Source organism: Agelaius tricolor, unplaced genomic scaffold, assembly GCF_023055355.1.
Source record: "Agelaius tricolor isolate 1412-34295 unplaced genomic scaffold, bAgeTri1.0.p SCAF_1, whole genome shotgun sequence".
In the NCBI taxonomy this organism is placed as follows: Eukaryota; Metazoa; Chordata; class Aves; order Passeriformes; family Icteridae; genus Agelaius; species Agelaius tricolor.
In genome coordinates this window covers 85599516-85611575 of record NW_027269261.1, presented here as the reverse complement: position 1 = coordinate 85611575, position 12060 = coordinate 85599516, and the positions used below count along the sequence as shown (strand labels likewise).

General features: G+C 39.5%; 1 protein-coding gene across 8 annotated transcripts in view; it reads right to left on the bottom strand.

The window, feature by feature from the left end:
* The window catches only part of DLGAP2 (DLG associated protein 2), a 456578-nt gene that overhangs the window by 355213 nt on the left and 89305 nt on the right, over positions 1-12060 (bottom strand). The gene's annotated exons all lie outside the window — the stretch shown is intronic.

The following is a 12060-nucleotide window of genomic DNA, read 5'->3' as shown; positions in this document are numbered from 1 at the left end:
TCTGCACCTTTGCCACTGAAACACCAATGCCCAGAAAAAAATTTAAACAATAAGAATTAAAAAAAAAATCTATAGACAAAATCAAGAGAGGGAAAAGGGAATTTTGATTTTTTTTTTAATTTAGTTTTACAGCTAATATCTAGCTTTATATTTAGCAAAATTGGCATGCAGCAATTATTCTTAAAGGTCATCAGTACATGCCCCCTGCTACACAAGTAAATAAGAAAAGTGGACCAGATAAAGACCTTTACACCTACCTGAAGTGCATTAGTAAGGTATTCCAATGACAAGTGCCCTGCAAATTCCCATAAACAGAAGTCAGAAGCCTGGTGTTCTAAAGGGTTATCATTTGGCTAGGTATTGTCGTGCATGTCTCATGCATATTCTAGAAATACACCTCTGACTCCACAGGACTGGCCTCTTGAGCAGGAAGGGTCAACCCAAAACTCTTCAGGAATGAGACAAAACAGATACGAGTGGAGCTGGCCAGAGATGAAAAATCTGCCATGGGAAATAAGTTTCACCAACCATTTCTATCTCCATTTTCACCATAGCAAAAAAAAATTGCCTTATTTGTAGTTGCCTTGTTCTACTTTTGTCTGACAATTCGAAGATGTATTTGATGTATTTGTATTTGTATTTGATGATGCATTCACTCTGGAGTGATCTGGTTCAACTGAAAGACACCTTTGTTTCTGAAAAGCCAAAGATCAAACTGAGTCTGAGGTAATGCATTTTACCCAGATTTCAAGGGTTTTTTCCTTTTTTTACATGCCTATCTGTTCTTCCAAGGTCACTTAAAATAGACAAGCAAGAAAACTGTCACGTACTAATATCAAGAACTCCACTGTAATGCTGAAGCCCCCTTCCTGTTCCCTAGCCCTCTGTTTAAATACTGAAAAGTAACTGAGCCCTTCAGCTCCCAGCATGACCCTAAAACAGTGCTGCATCCCATGTCCAGCATCAGAGAATAGAAAGAGTTGAAATTTCCAAGAAGATATTCTTTGCTATTTTAGTTTTATGACCTCCTTTTCTTGGCCCTAATTGGCCATTTAATTTTTACCTGAACAAAGTGTCCACCTTTGTGGACATGAATGACATTAATTCATACACATATTCTAGTCATGGTGTTCTAATTGTTTGTTTCAGAAACAATTTTTAAAAGATTTTTTTTTTATTTTTACTTTCAGTTGAGTGCTGAATTGGGCTGAGCCTGGTTCTACTTGTTTCACAGCCATTCTAAAAACAATCTCTTTTCACTGCCATCACAGCAACCTTTTGAGATCTGTCTTTCAACCAGTATCTAGCCCATAGCTCTGCTATAATGAAATGATGTTTTTAAAATCATCTGCATCAAGTCAGAAAGCTTGCAGCACTCTATGTACATTTGGCTGACATTAGCTGAAACCTTGAAGAAAACTTCTGCATCCCTGGAAATGTTCAAGGCCAGGTTGGATGGAGCTTGGAACAACCTGGTGCAGTGGAAGGTGTCCCACCCTATGGCAGGGGGTTTGGAACTGCAGGACCTTTAAGGTCACCTCCAACCCAAGCCATCTTGTGATTCTATGACAAGACCTACTGTCATTGAAAAATGTGAAAAGCCAGTACAAAGTCTAAACCTGAGACTATTTACTAACCAAAAATATTAGACAAAATTCAGGTTTTATATAAAATGAATCTAATGTGCTAGTGGAACAATCCTGATTGTTATTTTGAATACTGGTATAATGCTGGCACACAGAGAGAATTTTCATAGAATAGTTTGGGTTGGAAGGAACCTTAAAGATCACCTAGTTCCATCCCCCCTGCCATGTGTAGGGAAGTTTCCTCAGCTGTCCCTGAATTGTTCTGGCATAAACAACGAGCCAGAAAACTTTCAAACCAGCTTTTTACACACTGGGATGTAAATGACCTGACTCTACAGATACTTCTAATGTTATTCGTAGATACCACTGTTACGGAAAAACTACTGACTTGCATAACACAAGGCCTTACACCTGAAAAGCAGAATACAGAATAGAAATATTTATTGAAACCCCCTAATTTCTTTTATAATCAGTAGTGTGATTTTCCTCAACTACAATGGGCTTAGTCCTCTGCTATAATTTTTTGTTGCTGTTTCTAAGTTGTCTAAAATCCTCCATTAAAATTTCTGCCAATTTTCACCATATTTTTCACTAATGTCTTTGAGGAAAGATACTTTGAAGTGCTTTGCTGTATCAAGTCCTCATAAAGAAAGGAGTCAGACCTACAGAAGCTTTCTTCCCTCTTGACAGAAAGCCCAGGTGCCAGTTCCGTATCATTTTAATGTACACACCCATTTTTGTAAATAATCTAATTTTTTAGCCAACTTAGGTGATCTGGAGGAAAGACAAACTCAATGAACTCTAAAATATTACATTAATAGATTCCCCAAAACCCTTAGTGAATATCCTAGGAAAAAGATAAAGGTACTTTTGAATTACAAATACTCAGTCATAAAATAAAAGGAGGAAAAAAAAGAAAAAAAAAAAAACCAGATACTTTCAAGATACTCAAGATAGTATAGGAAGCCTTAGTTTCTTCAGAAAGCTTCATTTCAAAAACCTAACTAGCATGCACAGCTTAAAAAACCCAAGTTGATTATGTTTTAATATTAAGAAATTAAAGGAGGAAAAGTACCTAGATGGAAGGCAAGTATGCAGCCTCTGCTAGATGCATACATGCCCTTTAATTCATTTGAATAAAATACTTGATGTTGGAAATCATCATTGCGGCAATATGTCTAACCACATTTCATTATTTGCATAACATAAGAAAACAGGCACTTAACTCCCACAGATTTACTTCCCAGTGTGTAATCTGAATGTGAGTATATTAATGAAAAACACTTAAGGACTGAAAATAAGGATTATCACTGGGACGGCAGTTGTTTCATAAATATATGGAAAATGCAATGCAGAAATGGTCAAGGGTCACTGTTACCAGTTAACTCATATGTTAGTATGATTTACTTATTGGCAGTTGAACTTTAAATATTATAAGTTCATCCCAAAGGATCAATATCTATAATATCAATGAAACTATCCTGTTAATAATTTCAAGGTTAGAACTGATGAAAATTGGCTAAATGTTTTTTTGACTTTCTGCAAAGATTACCTCTAAATGAATCAATAGAATAAATTAGCTACAGTTAAGAAGATATACAGAAATGAGACTACTTTTTAAAGTCTCATTTTACCACAGATGGAGGGATGGGGGAAGGAAAGAATGGAGGACAAGAATATAGTGGAGAATTAAGAAGTTGTCATGCCTTAATTCTTGTTTAAATGGAAGGCAATCCACAGCTGTGTATATTAATTGACTTCTTAAAACTGAGCTTTTAAATGATGACTTTCTTCTTATGCTTCCAATTCAAGTAGATTAAGCAGGATCATTTCATTGTGGCTGCTCTGTTGGCCTATGTCATTTATTTTACAACTAATATCAGAAATAGAGGGAAATGTTTAATATTTTTTAACTGGATTTAAAAATAACTACAGGACAAGCATTCTTGTTATCTAGGAACAGGGATCATATTTTCTTACCTCTGTAAGAAGAAATTTCAATGCAGTCACATCACACTTTAAGAAAAAGAGAGTACAAAGCCAGATTCCCTTTTCCCACAAGAAGTATAGAAAAAAAATGGTTAAAGGGCCAAGAAACTATTTTAACATTTTTGTCTTGGAACAGAGAAGGCTCAAATCAAGGGCACTAGTTCCCAGGTACATAAAATACTATTGCAAAAACAGGTAAAAATCAAATATTCTCCATGTCCATGGTGGACCGAACAATAATATTAAGTTTAAAGTTGCAACATGATATATTCATGCAGTTTGAAATATTTTGCACAATATCTATTAGTAAGACTAATCACATGCTTTGCTTCAGAAAGTTGTGGAACCTGTCACAGGCTGCACAACCATCAGGAGTTACCTCCAGGCAGGGATGAATAGAACTTGCATTGGACAAGGACAAGAGATTGTCCAAAGTTCAGATCAGACTTTCCAGACCTAAAGGTCTTCTCTGATTATCTGAATGATTTAAAAAACCTGTGGCCATCATATAAAATATATATAATTAGAAAGAAAAATGCAGTTTTCTACTGGATTAAATAATATGCCTTCAGGCAGAATTCTTCCATATATCACATTCTCCAAAAAGTCAAAATCACTGTAAAATTATTTTATTAACAAAAATGCAAAATTAGTTAGTAATTCCATAAGAAATTCCGTGTATAGGCAGAATGAGTCATAAGTTAAAAGTTACCATCCATTAGGAAGACATTAAATGTAAAACATGCTTATGAAGAGACAGAGACATTACTCAACTATTCCAGAGATCCTAAATTATGGACAACCCATATAATCATGAATTTAGAGGAATACCAATTCAGAATACCTGGAAAGGAAAAATGTTTCTGAAAAACAGACCCCTGGCAACAGCAATGAATTGTGTTAGAGAAGACATGCTATTTGTAGGAGCTTGGAAACTCAATCTAAAGAGCAACAACACTATGCTCTGACTGCCCTACCTTCACTTTGGCTGACCATGGTGCAAGTAGAAAAGACAGTGAATTTAAAAGAATGGAATGAAAATTCCATCTTTAACTTTTTCACCTATACAGAAAAAAAAAAAAAGAACCTCAAATCAATATACAACAGCAACAACAACAACAAAAAAAAATAAACCATATCTTCATTTCTGATGAAAAATTAGCTCACTCTTGGCACTTCCATACCATCCTATCCACATGGTTTGAGACAAAATTCAAAAATTAATGTGCTGTGCTCACATGCCCAGTACCAGGAGAAAGAAGGGGGGATTGAAAAACGAAAATATTTTTACTGCAAGCTAAACCTCCTAGGTTCTCCTAGAATGCTCAGTGTTAAGCCAACATCAGATTTCTTGAGTGGGGAAAGAAATATTTATGATGCAGTATTTATACCTTAGCCAAAAGCTCCAACAGGAAGGCAATGAAAATCAAGTTAAATAACGACACAGTTTTGTAGGAAGCCATATGTCTTCTATAATGCCAAACAAAGATGCCAGTAACAGTTAAAGAAGCTCTGAATTTTGCAGCCAAGAATTACACAACATCAAAAAGCTAAGAATCTGCTAGCTACATCAATAAAGAGGAAGTATAGTGAATAGCAACCTGTTTTTTATAGGATTAAAAAAAAGACAGAAAAAAATCAGATAAGTTAAAAAGAAGAAAATTAAAAGATCAAATGCATGCAGGAAAACTAGAGAGGTGATAACAAAAAAACCTACTGGGAACTGCAAAACATTAGGCATGAGAATCAGCAAAATATCCAACAAAGTGATAAAGCTGTCAAATTTTTTTAAAATTATGAAAATAACTACCAACAATGAAGAAGACTTGAGTTATTAGCTATGCAGGGTTATGAAAGGTCCTAAGGAAAAGAAAAACACAGAACATCAGTGAATATATCTGTGATCTGTGATGCTCTTGAATTACAACTCAAAAAAATCAAAATTATTAAATAGCATGGGATGTCTTCCACAAGGGCTTAAACAATGGAGTTTCAAAAGCAGAAAGATGACCACAGCCTCCTCACATAAATTACTGGAGTAAAGAAGTCAGAGACCAGCTCTAGCAGAAAACAGCGAATGCAGCCCAGAAAATATCAATTGCAATGGTTTCCAACAGAGTAATATCTTCATGCCTTCAAGGATGACATTTTGAAGATGTCAACCTTAAGGCCAAAATCTGCCCTCCAATATCAAGAAAATTGAAAGGACAAGCAATCAAATCTATCTTGGAGTTTAGCCCTTCTTGAATTTTAATTCAAATAACAAGTAGAGCCAAAACAAAATTTAAAAAAAAAAAAAAAAACACAAAAAAACATAGTTTCATCAAATGGTTTGGGTTGGACAGAATCTTTAAAAATCCTCTGGTCCAAAACCCTCTGCCATGAGCAGGAACACCTTTCAATAGGTCAAGTTGTACAAAGCCCTATCCAGCCTAATTTTGAACACTTCCAATGATGGGTCATCCACCATTTATCTTCTTACAGTGCCTTACCCCTTTCATTGTAAAAAAATTCTTCCTTATGTCCAATCCAAATCTACCTTCCTTCAGTTTAAAACCAATGCCCAATGCTCATTGCCTTGGTAAAAAGTGTTTTTTATCTTTCTATAAGCCCCCTTTATAAGTTGCATGATGTATGGTACAATCTGTCCCTTTTCAAGGAAACACTAGAAACGGAAAGACAATCATCATGAAGACTTATGGCCTGCCCCCCATTAAAAAAAAAAAAAAAAAGGCAAAATAAAATACTATTAGTCTTTCAAAAAAATCTCTGCCTATGCAGGCTGATGTGCCTTCATTTGCTTCTTGAGTTAATAGTTATGAAAAAGCACAGGAGGCTCCCTCATGGAGGCAGGCTCACTGAAGCAGTAAAAGTATCTCAAGAGCCCCAGTCAAACTTGATGCGGTGCCTAAAGAGGCTTTCTTTAGGATGATACTAAGACACTTGTGTTTGCACACAAAGAAGTAGTTGCACACCATCCACCAGCCTACTTCTTATTGAACATCAAAGTAATTCTGTGCCTTTGAGGAGCACCATTCGTCACCACTGTATCCAAAATCCAAAATCCAGACAGACTATCTCAGTCCCTGTCACAGTAATGATATTCATAGTCCTGCTAAAGAAACTGAAAAGAAAAACCTAAAAATTTTATCACTACCATTACCACGGGTACATCAAGGCTTTGAGTGATGATTTGTGTTTCTCTAGATCACCAACTTTCCTTATTAGCACACCATTCCCATCAGTTTCTCTAAAGCCTTTTCAGAAGTGACTGCCATTAAGTAATCAACTGATTTAGTTAGATATTTAACACAGCAGGTCTTCAATGAAACAAGCATCATAAGCTTTTCACAGAAAATAAAAAGCATTTTGCTTATGCTATGGCAGTTCTTTAAGTTGTTAATGTGTATTTAACGTTACAAACTGGAGCAAAGGTGGCTGCCTCATTGCCATTCTGCAGCCCAGGGGAAGAGTTCAGAGTAAATTCTAATCTCTTCAGCACATGAAAACCAAGCCAGCTTCTCCATTCCTAACTTTGGCTATTTGAGCTTTGACTTCTCACTCACCATAAACCCCTCAAGAAGTATAGCATAGGCAGAGCATTTATTGACTCATTTGAACAAATTTATTCAGTTCTAGTCTTTGAAAACCTCCTTACCCTTTTCAGCATGGTTAGTCACCTTAAAGCCGGTATCACAGAAGGAAGGTTCTAAAACAGAAGGCAAGATCAGCAATCAAGCAGGGATTTTATTGTACAGTCAGTGAGTATGGGGTTTGTCACCTCAACTCAAGCATGTGCCTTCAAGACACACAGTCCTCAGTGCCGCAGGGGATGCACTGCCTGCAATCTGCCAGTCCCCCCAGCCAGAGCAGGGGGGAGGAGGTCAGTCTCCTCAGTGTGTGGCTGTGTTTGGTACTCTAGAATGCAAAGAGAGCTTTTTGCTGAGTAAAATACTTCAAGACTGCAATTGGGCATGGCTCAGGAAGATGGCACTCCACTTTGTGAGGTGTAACTTGTTCCACAAAAGCCTGTCTAATTCTTAGACAGCAGGCCACCTGCTGACCTTTCGCCAAAACACCATGCCACATAAGCATGTTCAAAAGATCAAAGGCAAAAGAAGCTTTTAGTTTCTGCATTAGCTAGCAACAAGTGTACTTCTACACTTTTAGATTTTCTGTTTCTGAAGCACTTCATATAAGCACTATTACTCTCCTCTGAGCTAAGCAAATATTAGCAGCAGTACATACTCGAGTGCTGTCAAAATTCATTCTAGATAAGATTTCAAAGGCTGCAGATAAGGCTTGTAACCAGCTACCAACTGCTGAAGCTAGTGGTAGTTTCCTTGACATTAAAACAGTCTCCTTCAGAAAGTTTCTTGCAGTTTGTCGACCGACTCCGTGCAGAGGTTGAGAGACAAGTACGGGACCCCAAGACACAGATGGAGATAGTGAAAGAGATGGCACAGAGGAATGCCAATGAAGTCTGCAGCAGGGTGCTCCTGGGACTGCCTCTCAACCCCCCACCTACACTGGCAGAGATGATGGAAGCCTGTGCTAGGAAGGCAGAACTGTTTGCTGCACGGGAGGCATGGTCAAGGCCAACAAACCCAGAGACGGTGGCAGCTGTATCTCCAGGAGTGAGGAGGCAACAGATGTCACCAGAACAACTTCAACATGTCATTTGCTTCATATGCAAAAAACCAGGACACTTTTCCCAGGACTGCGTCCAAAGCCAGCAACAAGAGACACCTTTCACACCAAAAAACCCCAATGCCAGTGCCCACCCACCCGGCGCCACGACATAAATGGAGCAGGCTACCCTAAGGGGAAAACCTCCCTCAAAACAGAAAAGGGGGTGGAAGGAAAGCGGGGTGCGGGAAAACAAAATAACCATTTACAGGATAAAATCTGGTGGTCTCACAAGCGTTTCAAGCTTGTGACCAACCAAAGCTTTTGCTTTCAGGTCTACCCAGTGGACAGTCATTGGAGTGGACCTGCCAGAGGACTTGCAGAACTTAACAAAAGATCACACAAGATTGGCCTGGCCAGGCAGGGCAATTCTGCAGCGTGGATGACTCCACAACAAAAGCTCTGCAAGGCCTTGTTTACCATCAATTTTCTGAATTGTTTATTTGAAAATATGAACCCTCTGGTAATACGTCCTTTCAATAATAACAATCGGTTTAAGTTGTCACAGCATCCACCAGTTCTCATTAAGGACCAGAAACCTGGGAAACCAAGGGTCCTTATGAGCTCGTCACCTGGGGGCATGGTTACGTGTGTTTATCCACCCCCTCAGGCCCTCGATGGATACCCCAAAAGTGGGTAAAACCTTTCGTCCCCAAAATCCAGCTCTAGCAGACCGGGATAAGAAGCAAGCAGCTGTCGCTTCCAAGAGAAGATGCTGCCGGAAAAAGAAGGAAGAATCTTCCTAAGAGAGTTAGCTGCATTCCGGCAGACCCATGAACTTGTATATGTTTTTTAAAAAAAAAAAGTTTGTTTTCCTTTGTAGAACAGAAAATCTACCTCCTACCTAACCTCACGATGAGACCTGAGACCTGTCCGAGTTGTCATCCTGTTCACGCTGAGCAGTCTCACAGCTGCATGGATCGTTCCTCAGCCACACCAAAACATCTGGGTGACCCTGGCACAGACGCTCCAACAGGAAAATATATGCCTGTCCACAGCAGCAGTGAAAGACCCAATGTCTACCTGCCTGGTAGGGATTCCACTGCAAGCTGCAGAGTTCACAGACAAGTTAGATATGCCTATACCTCACCCAAGTCCCAAACCAAATCACACACAACCTCACAATACCCATCACCAGCGAGCTGTAATGATTAAAAACCCCATAGAGGAGTGACTTCCAAAGTTACCCAGAGCTGCTCAGGAGCCTCAAGAGTTAGAGCTGTTGGGCTTCTCCCCTGCACCATACTGCATACACTTCTTCTTTATCCCACATTCCAACACCAAACCTTTTAACAACATTAAAGAGTATCGAGAGGAATTCACTGCCAAAAGGTGGTGTAAGGTTTTAAGCCATGTTGCAGCAGACAATCCACACCATTCACATCCCAAGAGCCTCCCTAAAGGTTTGTTTTTAATTTGTGGGGATCAGGCATGGGCAGGAATCCCTTCTCGGCTTTTAGGAAGGCCATGTACCATCGGGCTGTTGTCCCTGTTGGCACCCAGCCAAACCATGATTGGCAAGTGGACTCAAAAGAACAGTTCGGTCAGCAAAATTCATAAGAGAAGCGTTGACAATTTGGACCCAAATTGTGATGCAGAAATCTTTCATTGGGCCAAGTCAAAGTAAATCACTGTATCCCTGTTCTATCCATGGGTTGCACCAGCAAAGGCTCTAGGTGAATTGGGCCACCTAGAGTGCTGGGTAGTCAAACAGGCAAACTTGACATCCACGGCCATCAGCTCCCTCCTAGAGGATGAGGAGATTACCAGGCAGGCCACACTCCAAAATCGTGCGGCCATAGATTTCCTCCTGCTGCTGGATGGACACGAGTGCCAGGAATTTGAAGGACTGTGCTGCATGAACCTAGCATCAAAAGCACCCAACGTCCATGCGGCTCTCCAAGAAGTGAAAAGCCTGAGCAGACGAGTCAAGCAGGAATCCGAGGACTGGTTCAGCAGATTGTTCAAGGACTGGGGACTCTCGGGGTGGTGGACCTCTATAATTAGGACAATTTTGTTGTTTTTTGTTGTTCTTTTCCTAGTCATGTTAGCATTTGGGATTCTACGTCACATACTCTTAAAGGCTATCAGCGGTTTGGTCTCCAGTACCGCAGAAGTCAACTGCTCAGAGTTTGTGGAACTAAAGCAAATTGACAGGCCTGCAAACCATGAGTGGTGGACAAATTCATAATCAGCATCAGAAATAGTCTGACGCATTTCCTTTTAATTTTAGTTAACAGAAAAGGTGGAGGTGTTGTATTGCACTAAATAGTTTATTTAGTAGTTGTTCTGCACTGGGTAACGGAAATTCTGTACTGAGTGTGGTATGTCATGTAGATTATTCCCCCTTCCTCATCACGTGGTTTCTCCCCATGCACTCCTTTCTACACACCTGGTGGTCTGCCCCATGGATACCCCTCCCCTCGCCCCTCCCCAATGGCATCCCATTGGCCATGGTCCTCTTTCCCCACCCCCTTTCCCCTGGCGGATAAAACCCCACTGCAGGTAAAGGTTCGGCCTCTTTTGCCACCTGGTGGTCGCTGCGGCCGGCAGTGTCCCATCACAAGCCAATAAACAGGATACTCGTCCCCACGTGGTGGAAGAGCGCTCCTCGTCTTTTATCTTGAGTCCATGCAGGTCTAAAAATCATTCTAGCAAAGTAAAAGTGTGGGTTTGGGTTCCAGCTAGCCGGATTGGACCCATACAAAGCCCAGAGAACCACAGATTATTGCACATACTAACTCATCACTGTGTTAGGAAAATTATTTAAGAGCAAGTAAAAGCCATCAAAGCTAGAAGATAAGTCTTCAGTGAAAATTAAATAGATACTTTACTGTTTAAATGGTTAAATGAACAACACCTGTCACCAGACAAATTTGGACAGATATTAGCAAAATGAATGTCCTGCTAAAGGGGAGGCTTATGATACAGTGCATTTGTTTACTGTGTCTTATCAGTATTACAGTTTCCATAGAAACAGGAGAGAGAAAATTTTAGCACTGGCAACAAATTGTAATGATCTTTGGTAAAGAATCATTATATATATTTAGTTCAAATACAATACATCAAAAAGATTTACACTCAGGTATATGAAGCATTGATTACTAGTCCTAATGGACAGATGCTCATGGCTGTAGATGATTTCCAAGTCTTTATGGTAATGAAAGAAAGGACACATCTCATAACACATGGTATTAACAGTCCATGCCATGCTGACCATTCCTCTTCAGATTTTCAGTTTTGTATTGCTTCATCCAACTGCCCTCCAAATTAGAAAGGAAGCAAAAAGTATTGAAGCATTTTCAATATATACATGCCTTTCCTGAAGCTTATATTATCCCTTACATTTATAATCACCTGCAGCTTAACCATGATGTAATTTCTTATGCCTTGTGGGCTGATTTCTGTGAGTCACAATTTCCAAATATATTTGTGAAGGTGGTTCATGAATTAAACTTCTGTCAACTGAAGCCTCCAGCATTGTTCTGCCCATGTTCAGTATGGAGGCTCATGGCTCACAAGTGTTAATGGTACAGTACAGAGGATCAGTCCCTGGTATATAAAGGACATTCAAGAAGCCATTACATAAGGTAAGAAAAACCACAAGTGCCCCCATGGCTTTTTGTCATCCCATCACTATTCTTTGGTAAGTTTAGGTTTCCTATATATACCACTGAAAATCTGCAGATGATTCATCCCCAGGATTTGCTGTCAAATGAGAACAGTTGTGAGTTATGCTTCTCATAGTTTCCCTGGTGCTGTACTCTCTACCCTCACTTCTTCCCTGATTTTAAGC